The 26,847-nt window shown below is 46.6% G+C and overlaps 1 long non-coding RNA gene across 1 annotated transcript; it reads left to right on the forward strand.

Annotated features, from left to right (window-relative positions):
* Positions 1-4,283: 4,283 nt before the first annotated feature.
* LOC106898257 lies at positions 4,284-26,815 on the forward strand. Its single transcript, XR_001413904.1, has 5 exons — positions 4,284-5,265; positions 6,447-6,556; positions 13,792-13,984; positions 24,541-24,590; positions 26,076-26,815. It is a non-coding gene; the product is annotated as an uncharacterized LOC106898257 (long non-coding RNA).
* Positions 26,816-26,847: the final 32 nt, after the last annotated feature.

Below are 26,847 nucleotides of genomic sequence, written 5' to 3' on the forward strand. Positions count from 1 at the left end.
GCTGAGTTTGCCCCTTTCCTTGAGTGCAGCTGGTGCTTGAGAAGTAACACGTGTTTGTCTCCATCCTCCAGGGTAGGAGGAAGGTTCCCACCTCTGTGTCCTCTTCCTCTGTCTCTTGGAGCCGTGGAGAGATCCAGCAGGTCAGCATTCATCAGCAGCATTTGAACAGGTCACTTCAGTACCAAGGTACCTTCTCTCCCTCCCTCCCTCCCTCCCTTCCTTCTTGCTACTTTGGCAGATTGCCTTGCCTGATTGACTGCATTTCGATTCATCTCTGATATATAATCTCCTCCCTGGAGAAAGGTGGGCAGGAGAGATGCTGTTGCTGCCCTGAGGTAGAAATCAAGAGCTGTAGAGTGTTATTTCATTCAGTCTGAAAAAGCCCTCTAATAACACAGAGGACGTGTTGTGCTGTAGTGAAAGGCGGCTTTGAGGGATCATGTAATCTGCCCTCGCCTGGCCTTGTGCTGTCCCTTGCTGTAGGACTGGAATCAAAATACCATCTCAGATACTGCAGCCCAATTGATTGGAGCTGCTTCAGCCAATTCCATCTCTGTGTTCTGGAGGAAGACCTTTCTGCTCCTTCCCTGTCTCCTGGTCAGATGACATCCAGGATACTCAGTGTCTGGATGAGAGGCTCTTTCTTTTGCAGAGAGGTGATCCTGTGAAGGAAGCAGTCAGCTTTATAGCAAGTGGGAGTGGGTGGGCTAAGGATGTTGGAACAGGAGAGTGATGGGAGGGAGCAAATGAAATGATGGGCCCCATCTCCCTCAGCCAGAAGTGTTGTCAGGGTCAAAGTCTTGGAATACAAATAAGCAGCTGTGAGGCAGAGGCTGGAAAGAGCTTTTTTTTTGTTCATGCTGGATAATGCTTGGTCCGTTGGCTGCCTATGTCTAGCTGTGTGCTGTCCTACAGGCATGAGAATTGTGCCCTGTTGTCCTTCCTCTTCCCTGGGACCTTCCAATGGGTTGGTGCCTCTTAAGACTGAGCTGCCTGTGTGGCCCCTCTCTTAAGAGACTGAGCACACTGATGATGCTCTCTGAGCTTTAAGGCAGTGAGTTTTGGCCTCTTCTCTCACCTCTAGAGAGGTGTTTCTCTTTCTGATTTGCCACCACAAGAGAGAGGTGGGGGTACCAGGACTTGCTTGGGCCAGCCTTGAGTAAAAGAGCAGGTATCAGAGCCCTGATACAGGTTGAGTTCAGCCAAATCAGACTTTCTCTGCTCCTCTGTGTTGCCTGTGTCCCTCAGCAGAAAGGGAATAGATGAGAGCACCTACTGGATGTGTTTATTTTTCTGGGGCCATATCTTTCCAAGGTCATTTGTTTGTGATTGCAAACATATGGGTGGTTCCTTTGCCTAACCGAACTCTTGGAAGCCCACCAGGAGACTGGCCTCATTTGACTATGAAATACAGAGATTTTATATGGCCATTTAAAATTCTACTCTTCATCAGGACACAGCCTCCTGGGACAGATCTGTGAATGGAGCCAAGTCATAGAATCATAGATCATCTAAATCTATGTAAGTCCTATATCATACTTAATTTCTTCTGACCACTGCTGTCCTAGTCCAGCTTGCATATCAAAGGCTTTTGAGAGCAGGGTCCTGTGATCTCATTTTGCTCGAAGGACTTGTTCCTGTTTGTTGGGAGTGCCTGGTGTCTTAGGGAATGGTGGAAGGAGGTAGTGCCCTCACCTTGACTGTGGATGTGCTCTCTCCTGAAGCACAGTGCAATCTCCACTGGCCCAGTACTTTGAAGGAAACTAACTGCAGCTTTATTTACATGACATGGGTGGGAATATAATAAAAGGAAATGAAGAAGCGCACACTAACAGCAATGGCTTTTGTTTGTCACCAACAATACTGCGAGTCTGGCCTCACTAAAAAGCAAATGCTGAATGGCCAGCTGCCATCCTCTCTTGGGCTCTGGCTGTATGCTCTTGTCTGGAGAGCGGAGCAGAATCAGGCCCATTTGCTTGCTGCAGGTCCTGCTGCATGAGGCGGTGGGAATGATATGATGCTCTTCCCAGGAATTAACATGGGACGAGGCACGTGTTTAACCGCGGTAGGTCGGGCTCTCCAAGCGTTCTCAGAGTAAGACCCCCTCCTCTTTCCAGATGGTGAAATGTCTCTGAAGAGTTCTCACTCTGGATAGACTTTTTTTTATTTAACTGTTTGGCCTCTGCCCAAGGGAGTCTGTGTGGCTTTATGGGAAAGGATTTTTAGTTGTGCAGTAATGGTGTTGTGCACATTTGAACATGTGTACCCAGTGGATCATTCAGCTAGGGATGAAATTGCACTGTTGACCGCAAATGTTTGTGCATATGCATTGATTGCACTTATCTGTAAAGTTATAATCCTTACTCAGTCAAAGCTTCTGGTATTATGCATTTGCTTGTTATTCTCTGTTCGTGCTCAGCAAGGCTCTGTTAAGCCTGCTGCCACCTCCTTCCCTGCTGCATACCTTGTCTTTATCATCTTGTGCCTTCCACCCAGTTGGAAAGTGGCTGTGTCACCAGGCCTTGCTGCCCGGCTACGCTTGTGGGAAATAAACCATTTCCTCAGGGTCTAGTGGCTGATGGTGGTGGAACAGCAGGGTTAGGGAACCCAGAGCCTCCCCTTGGGGTCCAGAAATGGTGATAATTTTTCTATTGCTCCCTGAAAGGATGTGTATGCTCTGTATCTGCAGGGAGATAAACTAGATTTGACTTCTAGGAGAAGAACTTTTTTACTCCCTTTTCTTCTAAATGGATGGAAGGAAGATTGGATGAGGAGAGAGGAAGAGTTCTGAGAATTAGAAGGTGAGGGTGGTATACGACTGATGAGGACCTGATAGTAATCTGTGTTTGAAATCAAAGGTGTTTCACATTTACTGCAGTACTAAGACATGGAACGTCTTCCTGTAGGGGCAGAATGAGATCAAATTGCTTGGTGGAGAGAGTTTTACTGGTTTTGGAAGAGGGTTGGTTATGAAATGATGCTGCCTGTGCTCACAGGGCTTTCACATTGTGTCCTGGGAAGTCCTTCCTGGTGTGTGTCTCTGCCTGTACACTGTGATTCTCAAGGGCTGGTATCTTGAAAGCCTTTTGGCTGCAGGTAGAGGAAATGCTGTGTCAATACAAAAGTATTGCCTCGCATGCCATGGGACTGATGGGTGGAAACTGATCTGGGGAACAACTCTTCTGGGATGTCTGTGTCTTTTAAAGGGATGTGTTGCAGGTAACTGACGCGGCCATTTGTTAATCAGCTGCAGTAACAATGGCGAGGGATAACATTAGAATTAGTGTTAGTGCTTGTGTCCTGCAGGTGAATTTGGCTAATGCTGAAGCACGACTTACCAAAAGTTAGTGTCTCTGACAGCTGCCACCCCAGCTAGCTTGAAAGAAAACAGGGATACAGGGTTTGCATCCTTTGGGGGTGAAGGGCGGGGAGAAGAACAGCAGGCTTGGCAATGCCAGAGTGGGGGATAAGCTTTCCTTTCTTTTGGTGAAGAGGACAGAGGAAATTGGACCTTTTGGTACACGTACAAGGGGTGCTGAGGAGACCACTGGTGTATCTCTCTCACTCTCTTCCTTGCTGGGATGGCTTCAGCTGCAACCAAAGGTAATACATAGAGTCATGAAGCCTGCTGGAGGTTCCTGTATGGAGACAGTTTGAGGAGACACATTGTGTCTGCTTTTTTCCTTGCATAGCCTAGTCTTAGAAACACTTCCTGTAACACCCAGTGGGCTTTTTCCAGAGTACCTATTGGAATTGAGGTTGGCAAGTCAAAAGGAAGGTTATATGTGGACCCCATGCATTCACTAGGGTTGCCATAGTTGCCACTCCTGCTCTAGCTGTTACAAATCCATGGCTCACATGAGGACCAAGAGGATAATCTAAGATGCATCAGGGCTGTTTGCCCCAGAGGTCTGTAATCACAAGATGGGATTCAGTTCCTTGGTAACACTGCACAATATGGTGTTAATGTGGTGGATACCCCTCTGTGTGCTTCAGGCTTTCCCCCATCTCTCCTTGGCTGGATCAGTTCTTTCCATGGCAGCATCCTCTTGTGTTTGGTGTCAGTGCTGTTGCCCTCAGCCTAAGCCTGAGCCCTGTTTTTGAGATGATAGTAACTCAAAGCCTTTGTGGAAGCTAAAGCTTCCAAAGAGTCTGAGCTTCATCTCATCTGCTCTGGGGAGGCACATCTGGGAAGGAAGGGGGAGATATAAGGGAAAATTTGGCTGCAAGATGGAGCAGCATGATTTCTTCTTTTTTTTTTTTCAGCGCTTTGCTGGCCAAGCAATGCCCCGAGCATGGCTATTGCTTCTCTGTCAGCTTCTTCCACTGGAAACTTCAGCACCCTTCTCTCCTCTACCTTGGATAAATAACTGCTGTCTCAAGACCTGCGGGAATGCCAGATGGAAAGTGTTCCCCTCCTTTCAGACTCGCTGTACACACAGGGCTCCTTTACAGCTTGCTGGCATGTGCTCGTTGTTCAGAGAACTGACCGTGCACTGCCTCCTCGGCACGAGCAGAGGGAGGCCAGGCTCCAGGACACAAAAGAAGTAAAGGTGAAGGGATTTGTGTGGCAGATGAACACATGTCTGTGCTGGCAGTGCAAAGGTGTTCAGTGAGCACAAGAGGAACAGGGCTGATCCCAAGCTGCAGGAGGACAATCTGCTCAGCCTCGTAACTATGCTTCTTCTCTCCAGGCCTCTCCAAACAATCATCAGACACCCCTACCTCAGAGCAAGCCTTGGAAGCAAATACCTCAGGGAGGAAAATTTAACCTGAAACAAGTTTGAGGCCGCAAAGCAAATTAGTGGCATGGTTTGTGATACCACCAGAAGGTGTAATTTCTCTAGCCATGCTTGGACACAGCTAGATACCGCTCATTTTTTGTGGACAGACATACTTACAAGGGGAAAAAATAATATTCTTACATCCCATCCAGCATCAGCCTTTTCTCCTTGATACAGCCACTTACAGTGGGAGGTCTTTCAGAAGGAATGGGGAACTGGCAGTGATGGAAATGCCTACAGGAGAAAAGGCAGGGTGTGGAGACATGTTGGTACACAGGGGGAGTAACATGGATGGCAGCAAGGTGCCCAGGAGGGCACCTGTGTGATCAAGCCTCTCACTGGGACTCCAGCAGCCTTTGGTAGAACTTTGCTAGAACTGGGGAGATGAAGTGCAGAGTGGTCCTGGTCTACAGCCCTTGTGGAAGAAGCAGAAAGAGGACTTGTCCATCACTGAACTATTTTCAGGCAGCACAGCTCTTAGGTAAGTGTTCCTGGAAACGTGATGGATTTTCCTCTTGCTCTGCGGGATCCCCTTGCCTTGACGATGCGAATGAGTTAAGTGCTAAATGGCACTGCAGTTGGTGCCACAGTCAGCTTGGCTTCCTGCAGGGTAAGAGCCCTCTCTGCCTTCAGAGTGGTAGAGAGGTGCCTTGGGGCATGGTGGAGAGGGCTTTGCAATAAGACCTGAGCTTCTGCTCAGCAGTCTCCTACCCATTGTGTTTGAGAGGCGTATGCACATGCTACGGCACTGATGGAGGCCGGATGGCTGCTCAGACCTGGTTCTCCTTCACCTGCCCTGCCCTCAGGTGTTGGGGTGTGGGCTTGGGGCAAGTCTCTGTGGGTTGGTGAGTTTAGCTCGGGTTCAAACACGGGGGGAAACAAACTCACCCATTTCTGCCTCTTCCCAGGGCCCTGTTCCGACAGGCAGTGCCACGCTGTCCCAGCTCCAGAGTCCTGGTGCTGCTCCAAGGCCGCCAGCCTTGCAGAAGAGGAGATGGTTTTGTTTAGTTTGCTTATATGAAGAAAAAAGTCTGTCAAAATAGGGATTTGGAAAGGGGAGGGGGAAGCAGGAAGTCTTCCTGTTGGCATTTATTAGAAGGGAAATGAATGTTTTATGTTCGGGGGCCCTGCTGGATGTGCAGTGCTCGGGGACAGTGGTGTGGTGAAAGCCTCCTCACTTCTTGAGTGCAGGGTGCGAATGTGATCTGGAATAAACAAGAAAGGGCTAAATATAGAAGCCTCTGGCTCCCATCCTGCGATGGTGGCTCTGCCCTCACTGCAGTCCTGGAGGCAGCAAGTTCTGCCTATTGTTCCGGTCACATTCTTGTGTCCCACGATGGGGCCTCTGTGATGGAATAAAATGAAGAGAAACAGATGGGAAAACAATAACCCAAGGAACAGGCCCTAAGCTTTGCTGGAAGCTTCCAAAAACCCATAAATCCTCAAATGCATTTGTGCTGGATTAGGGAACTGAAGCAAAGCAAGGGCCAAGTACTTGCCTGCCTTTATCCCATGTGCTCTTGTTGTACAGGGGCCGCTCTCTATAGGGGCTCTACCTTGCAACAAATGCTTGTAGTGGCAACTCTGTTTCTTTAATCTTTTAATTCTGGCAACTTCTCCCCTTGTCCTTCCTCTATATTTCCTGACCTTTTTGTCTTGCAGGCCCCTGGATAAAGTGACTGCACAAGGAGCCAGCCCACCTTCCCATCCTCCTCATGGACAACAGAGCTGGAACCCTTGCAAGGCAGTGGTGCAGTCTTTCCGAGTTTCTGGTAAGTGCTCTATAGAAAGAAATAACCATTAGAGACTGTGAGCCTCTTGGAAGGAGAGAGGGACTGACTTGAGCACTGAGCAGGGAATATTACCTGCCTGAAATACCATGTTTGGTGACCATGAAGGCGTTCAAGTAATTGGAAGTCCTGGCACAGTCACAATTTGCTTTTTGTTCGTGTTTGAAGTCAGTGCATGATGTTCTCCTGAGCAGATTCTTGTTATCTGTAGTATCCCTTCCTTGAGTCTGCGTGCAAAGCCCTCATTGAGCAGCTGGGAGTGTGGATGATTCTGGAGGTGAATGAATGAAGTTTGGTTCTTTCTGCAGAACTCTGCGTTACCTTGCAAAGAACAACCAACTTGTTTACTCACCTTCATCCATGTGAATCGGCTTTTCTCACACTCAGCCAAAAACTACAACTCTTTCTTTCCCTGATAGCTTATTTGCTGCTGTCTTTTTGAGATGAAGCAGATCCCCAGGGGATCAGGCTGATGTTGCAGCTGGCTCAGGGGAAGGGTGAGGCACTGCTGCGAGGAGCAGGGGACAGGATGGGAGGTGAAATGAAATGAGGTCTTCGTTCTAACCAACCATCTTGCGAAACCTCATCTTTAGGATCTGGGGCAGGAAGAACTGCACGCACTGAAGCTGTGCTGCTGCAGCTGTGCTATTACAGCCTGGGAGCTAAGTCATTTAAATCTAGATAGGGATCTATACACCAGAGATCTTCATCCTTGTTAAAATTCCCCCTTTTCTCCCCCTGTTCCTTTCCCCATGCATATATTCTTTTCCTCCCTCAGTCACCCTCCTCCCTAATATGTTTGCTCTTTCCAACCACTGCTCCATGTTAAACAGCTGTTGCTGCTCTGAGTGGACAGATATATCCCTATGCAAGCAAAGGAATGGTGAAACTATTCATGTGCTGAAGTGGTTTGGTCCAAAGCTACTGAAACCAGCAGCCAGGCTCACATTCTGTTTAATGGCCTTTGAATTTGGCTTGATGTTACTCAGGCAGTTGCCCTGGCAGGATATAGATTTTCTGTGTGGCTGCTCACAATACTAGGGGGTATTTTGCACAGACAGATGTGTACTCCGGGATTGTAATTACATAGTTTATTAACTTTATTGTTCCTTGAATTTAAGTGGGAGATTTTTTTTTCATTGAAATTATAGCGTTTATGCCCTTTTGTTCTTTGTGTACATGAAACCGCATAGGAACCACCAAGTTGCTGGTAGAAAGTGAACTTGAAATTGACATAAAACACTGTTGTGCACAGGGGAGTGCATTGCTTCCTTTGACCCAGTGTTAACGCTACCAAAAGCATTTCATATCCTGCATCTCCTGCTCCGCTGCGGCAGCGTGATGCAGCTGATGTGCTCTTGTGTCACTGCTCCTGCAGCTGGGTATAAGGAGCACACCTAACAAAGTGTATTTCAAAGGCAAGGTCAGTAAAGTGCAATTGGCCCCTACTCCAGCTGTGTTTGCTTGTACCTCTTTGGAGGACTGTCCTCAGAAAGCACGCAGAGGACAGGGAACTGCTCCTGCCAGCCCCCTGATGCTACAGGAAATGAATCTTCCTGTTTTGTTACCCACCTCGGTTCTATTTAGGGCGAGCCCTGCTTCCTGCTGAGAGCTGAACAAGGGACCGATGGAGGTAGATTTCATGAGGAACATGAAATATGTCCTCCTTTCTTTGGGTTTGGAGCCACTGAGAGCCTTTTCATGCCATCTGAATGGGATGTGGGAGGCAGCAGGGGAGGAGGAAAAAGACTCCAGGCTGATTTTCTCTTTTAGGATCTGACTCCCATTCCTGTTGTCTCAGAGCAGAGTGGTTTACACCACCAGTCAGTGACCTTTTCTCAAATGCAAAGTAAATATTTTCTCAGCAGACTAACCATTGTGAAAGAAACAGTAGGAAGGCAGGGAGATGGCAGGTAGCTTTAGATATCTTAGGTCCAGTATTGCATAGCTAGAGTGGATAACGCCAGTCAAGCCAGCAGGAAGAGACCTCTCTACCATTTACAGAGGCAACTGTGCAGTCTGCGCAGAGGTGTGGAGAGCAGAGTCTGGCTCACAAAGTGAGGAACAAGGAAAGAAAAATCAGGGTATTCAGTAGGTGTGAGCTCAACTAGCTCAGAGGTGAAGGAAGGAGATAATCCTCCTGTTTTCCTTGTCTCACTTCTGAGGTACCAGCTAAAGCCTTCATGTGTGTAGGCAAGAGTCACTTTGATCAAATGCAGTTACTGTTAAAAGAGAAAAAACAATCAACAGCCCCAAACCAGTGCCTAGGAGGACATAAACAGTTGAATCCTCAATTAATCAGCTGAACACATGGAAGAAAAATGTTTGGGCTTGAATGAAGTGTCGAATTCCATTTGGATGGGATGGCGTTCAGTAATGCCACACTGCAGCGTTTTGTTTTGGAAACAAACCAGAGTCATTTAATCCTTTCTTAACGTTGAAGCTATTCTGTAATTTGCAATTTGAAAGTGCAGCTTGGGGGAGCTGATTGCATTTCTCAGTGCGTGTTCCTTGTGCTGTGCACAACCCTGTTTGGGGTTTTTTATGTTCGCGCTGTGAGAGCTGGTAGGAAGGTCTGCCTTTTGGAGGCAAGCAGACTGATTGACTTCACAAACAAAACAATGTGAGCAGAACTATCTTCGTGTTCAGTGCCCTACAGACCCCTTGGCCCTGAGGAGTACAGTGACTGGAGGGAGATGTTAGGTCTCATTGCCGTTACGGACATGGGCTCTTGGCTAAGAGAGACTGGGAGTGATTGTGTGAAAGCAGGAGCCCACCTAAACAGCAATGCTTGTGTTGTATTGCATATATGTGTTGCATGTATTGCAGGAAGAAGGAAAATTTCCTTCTTTTGTGATTTTGATGGTATTAAAACTTGGTGTAGCTCAGCCACTGGATGCCCACTCCGTTTTTGAAATTGCAGTGGTATCAAGTTCACTTCTACGCAGTTTTGAAGTAGCTCTCTAAGAGTGCTTTTGCCTTTGATATGGGTAGTTCGTCTGCTTTAGAGCTCTGCACCATCTGAAACTAGCTTATCTTGAATCAGAAAGGATTCTTGCTGCAGTCCCTCAAGGCCTCATTGTGCTTGCCCCTCTACAATTACAGTGCTTAGCTAGGGGCATTCTCTTTTCGGAAAGAGTAGTCAAAGGAGTGACTTGCCCAAAGGCATGGATGTGCCTGGGGAGGCAGCGTAAGAGCAGACCATGTCTCTCCTATTGCTGGAGCCAAAGGTGCTGCCATCGTCCAGCTTCTTCCCTGCTTCCTCGTGGAGCCTAAGCCTGACCCAATGCTTGTGTTGTTCACGACACTGTGATTTCTACTTACAGCCTGGGAATGACCAAGCTTGTTGTTCCTTTAGCAGTTATTTAGCTTCTGCAGTGGAGAACGGATAGAAAGAAGTTAAGGCTTAACTTGTTCTAATAACTCTGAGCACCTAAAGTGCATGTGACTGTAATGCTGTAGCAGGTACAACATCATTTCCACTTTGAGGAATAGGGACTCCACCTTCCCGTTATTGAACCACACTGTAAATGAGCACAGTGCTGCAAGCAGATTCTCTACCGAAGAATCCTTCTTTTTTCTTTTTTTTTTTTCTTTTTGAGGTCTAATTTTACCTACAATATCATATTGATGCATGTGTAGTTTTTAAAAAATAGTAGCTACTGTCCATTCCATTCTGCCCCTTCCCGTGTAGCAAACTAATCTCTTGTATATGTGGCCAGAAAAGCAGCTGGGAATGACTTCACCAGATACAGAGCAATGGCAAATCCAGCTCATGATGTATGTTAGCAATATGAATAGCTTACCCCTTTCTTCTGCTCCTTTTCTCTCCTGAAAAGAGTAATGGAAAGTTAAAAGAATTATTTGACACAGAATAGATATTTAAAGAAACACTTCTTCCTGTAAAGTGTATGCATGGTTATCGACATCGTAAGGAAGAGCATTTTGTCTTTCGCTCCTGAATGATGGGAACTCATAACGCAGTAAATTACACCAATATAAAAGTTAATGTACTCAGCTTTAACACGGATATTTTACTGTTATTATCACTATCGAAAGTGACATCCATCACAGTGACATGCACCCAAAAAGGAAAAAAAAGCCTGGTGTAGTTGTGTCTAATAACCCCAATTACAGAGCTCTTCTAATGCCTTTTTTATAACAGTTTTGCAGCTCTGTATTATCTCCTATTAATGTGATTTCTCTCCTAACTATAAATTTCTCAGGATTGCCTCTTCCCCTCCGCTTTCCATAATCGCCATTTATTATCCACATGCTTCCCATAAAACATGACTATAGGTGACAGAGAGAGATTGATGCTGACCTAGATACAAGCCCACCCCCAGCTTTTTTCTTTCTTTCCCCTTAGCAATGATGTGCTCGTTACAGTGTTGAGGAGTCTTTGTTAAAAGGTTCAGCTTCTCCTAGCAATTGGTGCTAAAAATAGTCTCGATAGCTGAAACTTTGCTTCATCAGCAAAGGAGCTCTTGGGGAAGAGGTACTGGGATGGACTCAGGATGTAAATAAACAAGAGGAAACTCCATCCCACTGCCCTGTCAGCTCCAGGACTGACTGGGACCTGCAAGGCAACAAAATAGTAATGCTTTCTGTCTGTGGCTCTTTGTGAAAGAAGATTTCTTCATCTTCACTGGCTAGAGTAACTGTGTACCTGATGATGGTTTTGCTCACATAGTTTTGGGCATTTATTTTAATGTACCCACACTGGGCCTTTTCCATGGGCAGCCAAATACTCTGCAGGTCTTGCAGGGCTGCAGCACTCTAAGCACTCCTGGGGGCTCACCGTACTGAAAAGCAGCCGTGTCTCAGAGGGGACAGGTATGGAGCAGTCCCTGCCTTACTGAAGCCAAAGGCTGCTTTGCATGGCTCTTTCCAAACAGCTTTGTGCAATTCTGTGCATTTCCCCGGAGCCTGCTGGGGCTCCCAGCACAAGCGGCTCATTTCTGCCTGCCCAGGCTTCAAGAAGTGCATCAGAATGCACTTGTCCCCTCTGCATCACTCCCTGGGCCACGGGCCCTGCTGAGCAGGACACATCTGTGACATCTGTGGAAACCTGGGGCAGCTGTGCACATTAGGGATCCTAAAGAGTGGCTGGGTAGTGCCCAAGGAGGAGGGAATACTTTCTTTTTCAGGAATCAGTTAATTTTGTTTTCTGTCCTCCCAGTGGTAAGAAAGCTTGGCCCTGTTGGCCAACACTGGTAAGGGGGTAGTGGGTTTCTGCAGCTCCAACTTGCTTGCTCTATGCCAGACTTGCATTTGCTCTGCTCTGAGACTCTTCTGCATAGCAAAGGATATCTCATTATCTCCTGTCCAAAAGGGAAATGCAACTCATAGAGTAATTATCTCTGCCATCCTCGCTGCCTTATTTCTTACCATGTTAACATACTCATAATTAACCACAGTCTTTTTTTATTTCCTCCTTCATCCCGGTTCTTGCAGTTGTACTGCACCAAGCAACCGAGGCATGTTTGAAGTAGAGCTCTGCCTTTTTCTACCTACCTTGAACTGAGTTTAACTCTGCCCTTTGGTGAAAACCAAAGGGAAAGGTCCAGGATCTCCAAAGAGGAGGAAGCATGGGAGGGAGCTGGTGGCAGATTCTTCTCCTCTCTCTGCTTGTCCTCACCTCTCCTTTCCCAGTCAGACTGTGACATGAGCCCTGCACAAAGACCCATTTTTGGGGGGAGACCTTTGCAAGCCATTCATGATGAGGTTGTCCAGGCAGCTGGCATGGGCTGCCCATGTGATGCTGCTGGGGAAAGCGTGTGGCCTTTGAATTACAGCTCTATTTATCCTGCCAGATTTTTGTGGAGTATGGTTTGTGGTTTCTTCAGGGAATTTTTTGTAGTTTACATGTGTTGATTTCTTAGTACCCTTATTTTGTTTTTATCATCATTAGTAATGAAAAAAAATCAATGAAGAGTAAGTCTGGCTGTGCTTTGGTTAGCGAGGGAAAAGCTTACACTGAATGCCATGTTATTAATTTGGTTTGATTGTCTCATTACTGCCCTGAAACATTGTTTATATGACCAATACATAAAGCTTTTGTATGTGTGAATAATATCCAACAACATAAGGGATGCAAAGGCATTTCTGAAGGCCCCTCAGTGGCTGCCAGATTGAACATCCTCCAAAACTTGTTGCTGATTCAATTTAGCTGGGGCATTTCCAGAAAAGGCTTGTTTCCTCCACAATTTTTCCTGCCTCTGACCATAGCAGTGGTGGGAGAGCAGGGAGCAGCTGGAGTAATTACTAGTAACTATCTGTCATTTTTTTTTTGTGAGCCTGATCCTAGGTCTGTACCTTGGCTTGAAGGTATGGCCATGCACGGGTAGAGCCAAGGACTCGTGACAGCCATCCTAGGGCTGTGAAGGCTGTGGATGCTTCCGTCAAATTGTGACTCTGCAGAGCAGGAAACTCCCTCTTCCTCCTCCCAAGAGGCCAGGAAACCAGCAGAGGAAGAGAAGTCAGCGTTCACAGACAAGGATCAGCACGAGTAGGAGGGCTGGGAGGCAGCTGGGCTGGCCCTGTTCACCTCGATCAGCCCGCCAGCACTGCTCACTTTGACCAGAGCTGCATGAGCTTGCTGTCCCTCAGCAGGCAGAGGGGTGAGCTGGAAAGGACCTGCTCTGACCTCCTTGCCAAAGAGACCCTGGTCTGGCTCACACCATGGCTGTGAGACCCCTTGCTGCCAGCTGTGTGTTTGGGTGAGGGAGGATCTCTCCATGCGCCAGGACACTAAGCAAAGGAAGGAAGTGTCTGCAGGCTGGGTGGCTGCCTGGACTTCCTGAGCAGTTACTTGGGCTGTGTGACAGCAGCAAAGAGTACGTCATTACCATACTTGCTTGTTTGATTTGGCCTCTCCACGATCTGCCATGTGGGCTTGTGAGCCCAGGCAGGAAGAGTAATTACTGTATAGCCAGATGGTTTCGTTTTTTTCAGGGACATTAATTAGCTAGCATCGACTGGCCCAGCCCTGGCACCTGAGAAACAAGTACTTATGGCAACAAATGAGCTGTCAGTTGTCCCCTCCTGAGCCTGCTGAAGGAATTCAATGGACTTTTCCTCAGGCCCTTCATACCTAGATGATGTGTGCTGACATATGTTACCTGTCTCAGTTTTTGAACTGTCTGTTGAAGCTTGTGTGATGGGCATGTAGGTGTGTTAAGGGAGGATTGACCGGAATTTGGGTATATTTTCAGGATTCCCTGCATCTGTGAGGAGCAGTTCTGCTGCCAACTTCATCCCTCTTCCTTCACAGAAGAAAGACTTCTGAGCTTGCCGACAGTCGCCCAGTCATGTGGGACAGTGGCAGGGATGTAACTACAGAGAAGTGCATATGCTTGTCTCCTGGGAGCCACCACAGCTCTGCAGAAGTGCTCTCAATAGCCACCAGTAAGTAAGTCTTTAGAGTGTGAATTTCTTGGGTCAGACACTGTACAACCCATGCCTTGTTGGGCCTTAATGAGTGGGAAATGGAAAGTCTGTAAACTTGGCTGTACTAAGCAGATGGCACTGAAAGTAAAAAATGGATTTAAAGATTATTCTTTCAAGCCATGGTTTGATTTGGAGATGTTGAAGCTTGCGTGATGGGCATGTAGGTGTGTGAAGTGAGGTTTGACCAGAGTTTGGGTACAATTTCAGGATCCCCTGCCTCTGTAAGGAACAGCTCTGCTGCCAACTTCACACAATACCCCCTCTTCCTGCCGTGAAGGAAAGACACTAAATTAGGTGCTCCTGCTAAGCTGGAGATTTTATTACAGTTGCTGTATTGGGAAGAAAGGCTGCATAATGCCCTTGGAGCTTCAGAAACAAAAGGTTCGGTGATGCCACAGCTTCCCATGAGTTTGTTCAGAAATCTGCCCGGTGCTGGAGCACATGGACCTGTCTGCTCAGTTCCTCACCCATGGGCAGTGAGGTTTAGCTCCTTCCCTTTGTGCAAGTCTCCTCTTGTTTCCTGTACCCATTTGTGACCTTCTTGGGAGGGCTGGAAGCCCCAGGGTTTTCCCTTGAGGGACGATTGCTCATCCTTGAATAAGATGTTTACTCTTGCCTGTAATTGCATGGGGCTTGAGCAGCGCCAAACCCTAACTGTGCTTCCTTCCCATCTCCTTGCTTTCATGTAGAGACATGGGTGTGTGAATTGCTTGGGGAGGTTCAAGTTGTGGCATGATAAGCTCCATCTCCAGGCACTTTCCCAATCTAGTTTGTCAGGAGCAGGTTCTGCTTCTTGCTGTCCGTTCATTGCAATCCCCAGTGTACATCAGGGTCTCCTGCCCTTCCTGCACTGCCCTCCCTGCCTCTGGCTCACAGTACATTGGGGCACCGGTTACTGGTTTTAAAATCAGAGGACAAGTATCCTTTATTCCACTTTGAAAAATGAGGAGGTTTGAAGCAGTGGAAGGGAAAGGACCATGGATCTGTTCCAGTATTTATTTTGCTTATTGGAAAACAAAAACATTCACCAGGCTGCTTTCAGAAACCAGCAATCCATAAGCTTGGTTTTCATTAAAAAGGCACTCATTGTTTTCCCCCTGAGGATTTAGTGACATTTTTCAAAATCTTCTGTGCACAATAATTGGGTTTTTTTATCAAATTTTGTTCTGACTTGTGACCGCAATAAAGTTTAGGAAACTGTTATTTATTATGGGTTAAAAAATATTCTATGAATCTGACTGCTTTCCTTGATTACTGGATCATACTGTGATTCTTCTCCCAGTTGCAAAACAGCATTGTAAATGCTGCTTTCAGACTCTGTGGGACATTCCCAAAATGGCTTGTAGAGCTACTGTCTCTGTCAGCCATTGCTCAGCTCTGTTGCTGGGACCCTGACAGGGGAACTTACGGATAGATACCCAGGGAGAGAAAGAAGGTGGTATCCTGAGTTCCCTGCTCCTTCAAGGTCTGTCTGTTCCCTCTCTCTTCCCCACACTCCAGAAATTGAAGTGTTCATTTCTGGTGTTTTAGTGGTACATTCATCAGAGCTTAGTGTTGGTCAGAAGTTAGGGAGTAAACTCTCTAGCCCTTGTTTGTTTTTTGTTTTTTTTTGAGATGTCTCTTCTTGTAGCACTTGTTTGTTTTTTGGTTTTTTTGAGATGTCTCTTCTTGTAGCACTTCAGAACTGAAAAATAAGGTGTCGTGGTGTTGATGTTAAAAGTCCTCCTGAAAAGCGAGCCCTGATACATCCGTATTAGCAGACTCCGGAGGCTGTTCATTGCTGCTTCAAGGATGGGGGTAGGAGGAGAGAAGAAGGTTTCCCCTTGAGAGAGGATTCTTGGAAAATCTGTACTTGCTTTAAAGATAAGGAGTTGACCTCTGGGGGCACCAGCGAGGATCTGGAGATGGGGTGGTGACCTAGAGAGACACCAAATGTCTGGTGTTTGCTGTAGCCTGGTTTCCAACTCCCTAAAAACATGTGAGTAGGAGGTCAGAGGAATATCCAGAAGTCAGGCATCTAAAGGGTCCTGTGTCCCCTGAGTATAGACTCAGTGAAGCTATCCACACATTGCGTCAATGTGGATCATGTATGTTCATACAGGGGGGCTTCTTAGCTTCCAGGCATGATTTGCTGCTGAGGTGGGGAAGGTATGGCTCCTAGAAGACTCTAGGAGCTGAACCATGGCTGTCAGGTCACTGACCAGCCTTCAGGTAATGGTGGCTGTAGGCCACTATTTACCTCAACTAAATGTGAGTGCACAGTGCCCATCTTGTTGCCAGTCAGCTGAGCCCTATGGCATGACCCTGTCTTTTGCTAGAGAAGCCCCGAGCTATCCTCTAAGGCACCTGAGAGACGGTCGGGTTAGGTTAACAAAATAACCTCTGCATGGATGTTTTGCTTCACCCTTTCCCAGAGGGGCTGTTGCATTTCCATTCTCCTAGGACACATGGTGGCATTTCATTCCTCTGAGGTCAACTGATTGTGGCCGTAACCTACCAGAGAACATGAATTAATCACTGCTTTACAGGGAGACTGGACGGTTTCTAAAGAACATGCCATAATTCATCATCTGTGGTTATGGATTATAAGGCATAAGTGATCAAGTAAAATCTATGATGCATCCTACAGGAGGGATATGTGAGCTGCTGTTAATCTTAGCCAAGCACAAATGACTGTGTGGGATGGAAGACCATAGAGAAAAAGCCTAAATGTATTTATCTGTTCCCCATTTGTGCCTGCAATGGATGTCTTAAGGCACAAAATTATTCTAAAAATCCAGCTTCCTTTACAGTTTATAAGCCTGAACTTTTGTAACTAGGTGTGTAAATAATGCACAAAGTATCTTGATTACTCTCCTGCATGTTAAGCTGCCACTGCCAGTGTAATTGCTTGCAAATACTGTGTGCAACAGCAAAGGAAAAATCGGGTTTGCTCTGTATTTATTGCATTTCACTCAGCTTAGCCACTGGAAGCAGCTTGAGTCAGCTTTGCTTCATGTCTCTCACACCCTGAACCCAAAGCTGCATTGCTTAGGTTCCTAGCAGAACTGGTTGGGAATCTTTTGAGATGATTATTTGTTAGTAAATGCTGCATTATGTAGATGATGACTTTTAATAGAGGAATGTAAATTTTGGTTAAAATTTTTGTGGCTACCTCTTGTATACAGAGATACCTGCTCACTGTAGTGCAGCCCAGGATCAGACACTCATGCTAAGATGTGGAAGCTCCTACCTCCAGATCCAGCCCCGCAGAACTTCAGCCTCTTTCCCTCTCACTTTTGGACTGTTGGCTCTTCTTGGATAGACATGTGGGGATGGGTATGCTCTGAGCTGTGGGAGCCCCTTTCTTTTTCCTTTGTTTTTTTTTTTTTTTTAAAGGTTTGAATTTATGGCACATTAAATAGTTAAATAATCAGTCCCTGAAATACATTGCAAAATGGCAAATATTTTTCTCTGGATGACTTTTAATTCATGACTGAGAGAGGGAATCCTTCCAAGCGATTAAGCAGGAAAAATGGTATCTGCCCTTGGATTATGAAAGCTTCTGCCTCTGAGGGGGCTCTCTGAGACTCCTCTCAAGAACTGCCTGTTATTGCAACTTGCAGTGAGCCAAAATGCTTCTCACCATGATTGTGTGGCTGCTGGAGGGAGCCAGGCCTGGACAACTGCATGAGAGTTTAGATCTGATTTAGCAATTGGTAACCAGCACCCAAAATCACTGCACAAATTGAAGCACCTAAGAAATCTGGGATTGGGACTGGTAGAGCTTGGTTCTGCTTGAAAGTTTGCTAACATATGGACATCTGGAAGCAGCAGTTTGCTTCAATTCCTATATCTACATTTGGGGAAGGCTTCTGGTTGACAGGAGTGAGCCCAGCTGGTCTCAAGAGTGAAATCTTGCATGTTTTATCTGTAGGAGGCAAGATCTGTATTTACCATTTTTACTTTTTTTGTTGAGAAATAAGTCTTTCACCTTCAAAATAGAAAAGCTTGCTTGTGTTTGTGTGTGAACACCCACAAACTGGAAAGGCAAAATCCCTTGATTTTCCTGTCCTCAGTGCGATTTGTAGGGAGCTGCCTTTGCTTGCCCACATCCCCAGCTTCGCTGAAGGGCTGTGTTTGCAGAGCTCTTCATGTCTGACCAGCCGAGCTCTGATTTGGATTTATGCACAGATTGTTTGAAGTTCAGGCATAAAACTTAGGAGGGTTGATTTTATTTTGTTTTTCCTTCTTAAGGGGGGCTGGGAGTCCAGGCTGCCAGAATCGATTGGACTGACTTGTATATCTTCTCTCCTGAAGCCAGCTGACAGTTTTAAACCACCTTTAAATCAACCCTTTGTGGCTAAGATCACTGAGAGCTTTTTACAAATGAAATGCAAAATCTGGTGCTTTCCACGTGGAAGACAAATTCACTAGTCTGGCTTCCTGTGCATTGACAGAAATGTGGGGCTTTCAGGTATATATTTACGTGTACATGCTGCTCAGCCCTGCCGTGGTGACAGACACTTCCAAATGGCCCTGCTCAGAAAGGAGAGGTATCTTGGTGTTTGAAGGCAGATCCCGTGGGCCTCGTAGATTTATGGGAACAAGGGCCCTGAAGTGGGTGAATGGGACAGGTGCCTATAAATATAATGAGCTAGTCTTACACGCAGAATAGCTTTATAAATAACAGCAGCCTTTTAGGTTTCCTGGGAGGTCTGGCAGTCTTACAAATGAATGTGCTGCTAGTTGTCTGAGACCAGACATCAGAAAGCTGTCCACGAGTGCTGTTGGCCCACTGTCTCTTTTTCCCTGCCCCTATTCCCTCTCTCTTGGTGGGGTGTTTTTCTGTTAGGTTTTTTTATTTTTTTGGCCGTTTTTGGTTACTGAAACACAGACCCTGCCTGCCCTGCAATCTCTTGCTGTTGCTTGCTGAAGATGAATGATTCATCGGGCCCAACCTGATAAAATTGTGCAAGCCAGTCACCAAAGTTAATCAGACCAAAAGGGAAGAGAGGAGGGAAGGGAAAAACAAAAACAAAAGGCCCCAGAGCTAGTTCTAATTTTCGAACCTCCCCTGGGAATTCAAAAATGCATCTATAATATTCTCAGCCCGGGTTTCTCCGTCCTCCTCCAGCCTTCGTTGGGCAATCGGAGAGCATCCCAGGCGATTGGTTTTAAAGTGCAACTTCCGATGTTGCAATGCAGAGGAGCGTGATTCAACAGGCCTCTGCCTGCCCTCCGACGGCTCAGCCGTGGCGCCTTATTTGTTAATAGTGCCGGGGAGCAGGCGGCTGCGGTTGCAACCTGCTAATCACTTCCACTCGGATTTATTGTGTCACACCAGCCAGGACTGAGGTGAGGGGGCTGAGGAGCTGCTGACATGAATCATGCGGTGCTCTGCTGTGTAATTAGGAAGGAGCCCTGTGGTTCTCGGTGCACTGGCGAGATTTCTCAGGCCTGAAACATTAATAAAGACTGCCACCCACTTTAGCAGTGAATTAGCATCATCCTTGCTGGTCCTCAAAGAGGCCGAGCACTTGCTGGAGGCCTGGATGCTTGGGATTAGGGGGAATTGGGGTTTGGCCAGACAGGGCAATGCTGATAGCTCAGTCACTGCCATGGTGGGCAGGACAGATCTAGGAGGAGGGAAAGTGTAAATGGGAGGAGAGCGCCTGGGGATGCTCTGTGTGAAGGCCATCACTCCCTGCTTGGTGTGTGGCTGCAACAGTCCTGCTCCTGTCCACCACCGTGTGACTAAATGAGATGGAGTTGCACAAGCGGTTGCAATGGGGTGTGCCTCTCCCCTGCCTGTTTGCTGTGATCCTCAAGGGGTTCCCAGGGTGCTGCTTCCATGTCTGCAGCTGAAGAATATCCTTTAGTTTCTCTCAGCTGGTTGCAGCAGTTTAGTGCTGTGCAGGAATCACTGGCTTCAAGACCAGCGTGGCCTCAAGAGTACCAGTGCTCTTGAGGGCTAGTGAGAAAGGATCACCGTTAGTCATCTTTCATGCCAGTTTTTCCAGCTGTTCTTTGCATCCTTGGTGCTTTTGGCTTCAGGAATTAGGCCGAGCTCTTAGTGAGCATGAGGAAATGTGTTAAACCCTGAAACCTTCACACCACCAATGGCCTTGTTCCAGAGTGAAGAGACTAATTAGTCAGTGAGAATGCTTCAAGGGATTTCATCAATTGTCCTGTGATTCTTTCTAGCCTCTGAGTCCACATTACAGTAGAGAGGCATTCCCTTTACTCTCTCTCATTTTAGGTTAATTTTAGTTTAGTTCAGTTTTGGTATATTTGGTATTTAACAATGTTGTATGAAAACAACATCTCCACATGCGTTTAATTTAGAATCAAATTACTGTGATACTGTCAGGAGAAAAACCACATGCCAGACCCTCAGCTGCTGTGAATCAGCAACAATCCATTGATTTCAGCAGGGCAGCACTGATTTATTCCAGCCAAGGATCTGGCCCACCCTTGCATAAAAGGAAAACCCATTTCTTCACCCTGGTGACTGAAACATTGCATATCAAGATAGGATGTGTCTAAACCACCTCCTTTTACTTTTCACCACTTGTGTCATTTTGTTTGTGTTTTCTGCTACTCATTTTTTTGCTGGGGCAGTGAAACTTTTCTGTTGGAGATAATTTCACTCTAAGCTCACAAGCCTTGGCACAGCTGAGTTTTGGGAGGATGGGGTTTAGTGTTGCACTGAATATGAAAAGTGAGATTATCTTCAGCAAAATGAGATTTCTGGTTGTAATGTTTTTGTTCTTGTACGTAACCTTCATGCTATATAAGACAACAGGGGGGATGTTTCCTGCTATTTTCTGTTCTTTATATGATGCTTGAAGAAGCCAAGGGTTGGTGTGTAATTACACTCTTCAAGTCAGAGAGCACCTGAAGAGCTGGGTACCTTTTGAGACAAATTAGAGGAGTTCAGACTGGCTCGTGTACAACTTCTCTGCAAGAAATACCTTTCATGGGATAAATGAGAGTCACTTCATTTTTGTGAAAAAGCGTCTGCTTTCCACAGCACAGTTGTATTTTTCTGTTGGTGCTGTCAAACTGCTTTGAACACAGATGGCAGCTGCATTATCCTCTGCATCCCTTCCATATGAGGAGAGACACAGCGGCCCTTGAGAGAGGAAACCCAGCTCTGATTTCTGATCCAGAAGGTCCCAAGAGCTCTTACGCCTGGCTCAGGCTGACCCTGTCTGTGCATTGATATGGTCCATGTGTTTGGCAGAAATCCTGTTAAAGTTAGTGGCTTCTGCCTAGGTGCCATTGCAACCTCAGCCACCTTCCCACAGCAAAAGGAAGAAACCCCCTTTTTGACAGGTACCAGGAAAAACAATGACGTATGATGTTATAGGTTGGGTGTAACTGCCACCCTTCATTTACTGCAGTTTTAAGAAATTATTAACGCTCCTTTGTGGAATCAGGGAGCTGAAACAATGGTGGCCTCCACCCCAAGCACACGTCACTGCCCAAAACAAAGGCACGGCCCCAGCCTGCATAGGTGTGGACAGGTTTCCTTGGCTGTTGGCTTGGGAGAGCCTGGCAGGAAGGGCAGCCAGGGAAAGCCCAGCGCAGAGAAGCAGTCAGTGCTTTGTGGGTTGACTGATGGTGAAAAGGGAGCGGAATAAACTGGGTCTGGCATGGCGAGGAGAGATTTTGTACCTGCTTCGTACACGAGCAAGATTTCTGCAACGAAATAACTGGCACCGCTGAGAAGCGGAATCCACATGGAGCTGACCTAAGGCTCTGGTTATCCACTTGTCTGAAAGAAAGTCGCTAAAGAAAATGAAATGAGTTGGAAAACAGAAGGCATTGGCAGGAGTACAGCCTGTTACCGGAATATATGTGTTGTATAGCAGTAAATGGAGGAGCCTGATTTGCCTGGCCCTGTGCAAATCCCACTAAGCGTTTACAAACCAAGAAGTGATGACTGACGCAGAGCAGAGGGGCAGCAGGGGGAGAGTGAAGTGCTTTAAATCTCTCATTTTCATTTGACTCAGTTCCAGGATGACACAGTCCACCCTAGATTAAAAATAACTACAGAAAGGAGTAGAACACTTCTGCTTCGGGGTATCTTTTTGGGAGCATCACAGGTTTGATTCAGCCTCCTTATTTAGCTTTTATGCCAGCCTGTCAGTGGAATTGTGCTGTCGTGGCTGAAGTAATACTGCGGTGACTCGCAGCTGTGACAAGGACCTTGGGCTGCCTTCCTCATTTTAACATGAAACTGTAAGGAAGACTTAGCACTATCCTTGCTGTTACCCAGAAATGCTTTTCTTCCAGAGATCAGGAACAGTAGGACCTAGGGGATCAATACTGGTTTGGGAGCCAAGAGATGTGACTCCGTCTCCCAGTGTAAGTTTTTGTGAGGACTGTTTGGAGCAGGGACTGTTGCCTGCTCTGGCTGCCCATGACTTCTTTCAGTTGCTTTGCAGGTGCATCAGTAGAAACACCAACCCACTGTCCTCTTGAGTCTGATCTGTGAAAAAATACATCCTGTATCACTGCTGCCACGTGCAGATTTCAGCCAGATTTAGGGAAGTGAAAGAGAACTCAAAGATACTAAGTTCCAGCTTTTTTTTTTTATTTGTGGAAATAAGCGGTGGCTAGGAAATGAGATCTAATTACCTAATTTCTTCTTCACAACAAGTTGCAGTGAAAGTGCAGATCTTGTTAGAAAAGTGTCCCCTGCGAGCACCCCCCCCCCTCCCCAGAGGAGACAAAGTTCTGAGTGACTGGGATGGCGTGATTATTGTCAGGGTGCAGAGCTGCTGGATCCAGGGGAGCTTTGATACAGGAATCCTTGGGACACCCAGTTACTTCACAGGAAATCTGGACAGGTTTTCTGACTCCCTTATCTCCTGCCTGTTTGGAATGGGTCTGTAACAAACTGCCTTGCTCTGCACCAGTAAATGTGATCTCCTACAGAGTCATCAGCTATGGGTGGCATGAACTGGTGTAACCACGGGATGAACATACCTTTGCCTGTTAGTGCTACTAGAAGATCTGCAAAGTTCAGCAGGGGAAAGTTGACTTTGACGCCTCCTCAGTAAGGTTAGAAGGCAGCTAATAACTCCTTTCCCCAGTAGCAAAGAGCTGATAAAAACTAGAGCTGACCCAGCCCTGTGAAAGCCGCTTCCTGGGTTCCTCAGCCCCCTGGCTGATGTACAGTTTGGTGGACAAACTGAAAAGTAAGGCAGAAAAGGCAGAAATCCCCCCTTTAAAGGGTGGCAAATGAGGAAGAAGAGATTTATCCCCAAATTTTGCCTTTGTTCAACTGGAAATATATTGTCTCCGAGTAGTATCACCAACTAAACCCATCAAGTTAAGTTTAAAATGGTTCCTTCAAAAGAGTTTGGGGTTTGTAACCCTCAGATCTTTTACTGCCAGAATTATTTGGGGATTTGAATAGCTTCAGACTTTTTTCTGTGAATTTACTGTTTTCTGTAAAACCAAACTAATTACCCAGATCCCCTAGGGTCGGATAGGACCGGCAGTGCTGCAGCGGTGGAGTGAGAAGGTGTTTCTCAGAAGCAAACAGGATTTACTCTGCTGGTTCCCTCCAAGTGCCATGAATGGTGCCATAGGGTGTCAGAAATGCATCTGGTGTTTCATGCTGCTGCAGACCGGAAAAAAAAATATATTTTCCAGGAACTCAAGCCTGAATAACATAATAAATCCACGTATTTCTTGGTTTTCTCAGTTATCTCCTCGTGCTGCCTCACAGTGCTATCTCTCCCCCACCCTTTAGGGCGGCTGCGGTTGTTCCCAGTGCATGAGCAAGGGAGCATTAGATGTTTCCTTGTAAGGAGCGTACACTGGCCTTACCTGCTGGGGCTTTGCCTTGCAGGAAGTGTGACTTGCCCAGATCCTGCTGCTTGGGAGGCAACAAATGTCTTCATCCAGCAGTGAGGTAGGAGTGACCACTTCTACGTAGAGATGGGGCTCTTCAGTGGAGGGCAGGGCTTTTGCTGCTGCTGTTTGTCGTAACGTGCAAAACCCTCTCATCAGAGATGGGATCCTCTTGTGCTAGGCATGCTCAGATAGAAAGAGATTGTTTTAAAGCGCAAAAAATGTTAAAATAGATAAGGACAAAGCTGGGAAAAGCTGCAGAGAATCATTGACTGTTCCATGTCCTTTTGGTGGGCTAATGGCACTCGGGCCCAGCAAGGTCAGTTCAGTGTGCACAAGATGAATTTCTCAAGAGAATAAGTGTTCAGTGCTCCTTCAGTTCAAAATAGTTGGTTTTGGCACATTGTTGCAACAGTCTCACATGCGCTCAGCGGATGCAGCCAGAGAAGACGGATGAGCCTATTGTTGCTGCAGTGGTTTTTTTTGTTCTGTTATTTTTCTGCCAGTTCAGTGAACTGAACCGGCTCATGGAAGAATCTCTAGTGCCAGAAACATCAGAGTACAGAGTAACAGTGGAATCAAGCCCAGCCCTTCTGACAGCTGTTAGATTAAGCCAGCCACTCTGGTTTACTCACTCCTGGTGCCTCCTCTTCCCTTCACAGGTGGGTCTCTGGGATCCCTGAATTTCTGCAGTTTGCAAGAGTCGTCCCTGGTGAGTGAAGAAGTAGAGAACCACACTTTCCAGTGTAATCCATACGGCACCATTTGCCACTGCTAACACTGTCTATTTGAAAGCACACAATCAGGTGGGTAGCTCACAGCTGGAGGGGGACTCCTGAAGTGAAAAACAAGGAGTGTCTAGTGTGTGTTTATGAGAACTGCTCACAGAAGCTGGCCCTGCAGTGAGACTTGGTGAAGGCTTAACTTACTGTCCTTCATGGGTTTATTTTCCATCACGGACAAAGAGTGGGCTTCAGCCTGGATTTTTTATTCCAGTTTGTGCTCTTTCCATCCTGGGGTTGAGATTGCAGCACCTCCTCAGCACAGTACCGGAGAGAGCTCTTAAATTGGTTGCCAGACTCCTGCAGTTCTCACTAGAGCTAGGGTTTCACCTCCTGTTCTTCAGGCTAACTGCATGAGGTGGATTGAAATTTCAGGGTTTCCTTGCACACGTGCTTTCTTTTTTCCCTGACATTTCATCACATTTCCCTGCTTTCAGTCAGGCTGTTTCAGCATGAAAATTCAGAGGGGGAATGCAATGTAAAGCAGTTAAGGATTAGGAAGTGATGAGTAGATTGCCTGGGGAGCTTGTGGTGCCTGTCCCTGGGAGCTTTTAGGAAGAGGCTGGCTGTGCACTTCAGCTGTGCTACACAACAGGGGGGCCTGTTTTAAGATGGGATGTGAACTGCTTGTCTTTGCACCACTCCTTCACCTCTGCTTTGCAAACAGTGCTTGCTAAGGTAATCGGCAATGACAAATGCTCATGGAATATTGCAAGTGTGTGAATCACCACCTCAGAAATATTTGGAAATAGCTGCTCTTGGTATTCTGGGCTCAAGCTTCCAAACAAGAGCTCCAAATAAGTAAGCAAGAGGACACGTTCTCTTAGCTGTGGGTACCCTTTGCTGAATGGGTGTGGGCAGCAAACCCGTGCAGAAGCTGTTAGTAATCCTTGAAGCTCTGGTGTGGTCACACTGAACCAGAGGCTGAGTGTTATATCCAAATGCAATGACTTTAATTTCTAATATTTGGCTAGCTTTAGAAACCATCTTTCTTTTTTCTCGTTTTCTTTCATGAAGCCAACATTTCTCATTGGTTTGGGGTTTTTTAGTGACTAGAGGGGAATGTAGTCTTCTCAGAAGCACACAAGCTGTTTTGCTCTTCAGTAGTGTCCCTCCTTTTCATATGGGCAGAGGAGACCTGGGTGGAGAGAATCAGAGTCATTAGGCTAAGGAGAGCTGCAGGCATGAAAGAAAGCTTCTGAAAGAGGATAGAGTGGCAGAAAGGCTGCATTTTCTCAAGGGATACATGCATTGCATGAAATGAGATGATCCTGCTGCCTTTGCTGCAGCAGGTAATTGCATGTTTTGTGTGTGCTTTGCTTGTTCTTTGTGACCCAGAATGTGTTTCTCTTCCCAGCCCTTAGCTCTTTCTTTGCTCTGAGTCTTTTGATTTGTTCTTTCTTGTTCTCTTCTAGTCTTTGTGCATGAAGCACAGGCCAGAGGTGCCTGCTGCCCCTTTGACATCTTCTCAGCAGGACTGATGGTGGCCAGGCTTTGAAAAAGAAGCAGCTGCAACATGGGGCCTCCCCAGCAGGTCTCCCATCCTGCTTCCTCTCCGTCTCCGTGCACGCATCCGGAGGAGCCAGTCTGCTCGCAATGCCATGGCTGCAGCTTCAGACAGCCAGAAGTCATCTGCAATTTGCCTCCTGTGACACTGAGTCACAGGAGAGAGGAAGGTCTTGATTCACTGTCTCATGGGAGATGTTCTGGCTCCAGGCTTCCCTTACCGTTTCCTCGCTTAGATACCCGTTCAGCAAAGCGTTTGAATAGAGTCCATTGAGCTGCTGCCTACAGCTTGTTGCCCCCCTTCCTCCCCCCAACATGACAGAAAATGTCCTTGTGGCACTGATGGTTGTTTCCTGAAGAAGTGTCAACTGTATGAAGTGGAGTTGGTTGCTTTGATATTCCCTATTCACGGCGAATACTAAAAATACTTGTTAAAGATCATGACTCTGGCGGCAGAATTTTTTTTGGTCTTTGTCAGTTTTTGTAAACTGTCACTTCAGTAGTGGGGAAATACGCATGTATGATGGAGGGAGGGTTCTTACTTCCCAACTGCCAAAACAATGCAGCATCTTAGGGAGAGAGGAAAACTTCCCATTCCTTCCATCAGTAACTGAACTTGAGAAAAAGTGTCTATCTTTTCTTTTTTGGGGGGAGATTTTCCACTTAGCCACCTTCTTGGAG

This window comes from Calidris pugnax, unplaced genomic scaffold, assembly GCF_001431845.1.
Source record: "Calidris pugnax isolate Ruff unplaced genomic scaffold, ASM143184v1 scaffold407, whole genome shotgun sequence".
Taxonomy (NCBI): Eukaryota; Metazoa; Chordata; class Aves; order Charadriiformes; family Scolopacidae; genus Calidris; species Calidris pugnax.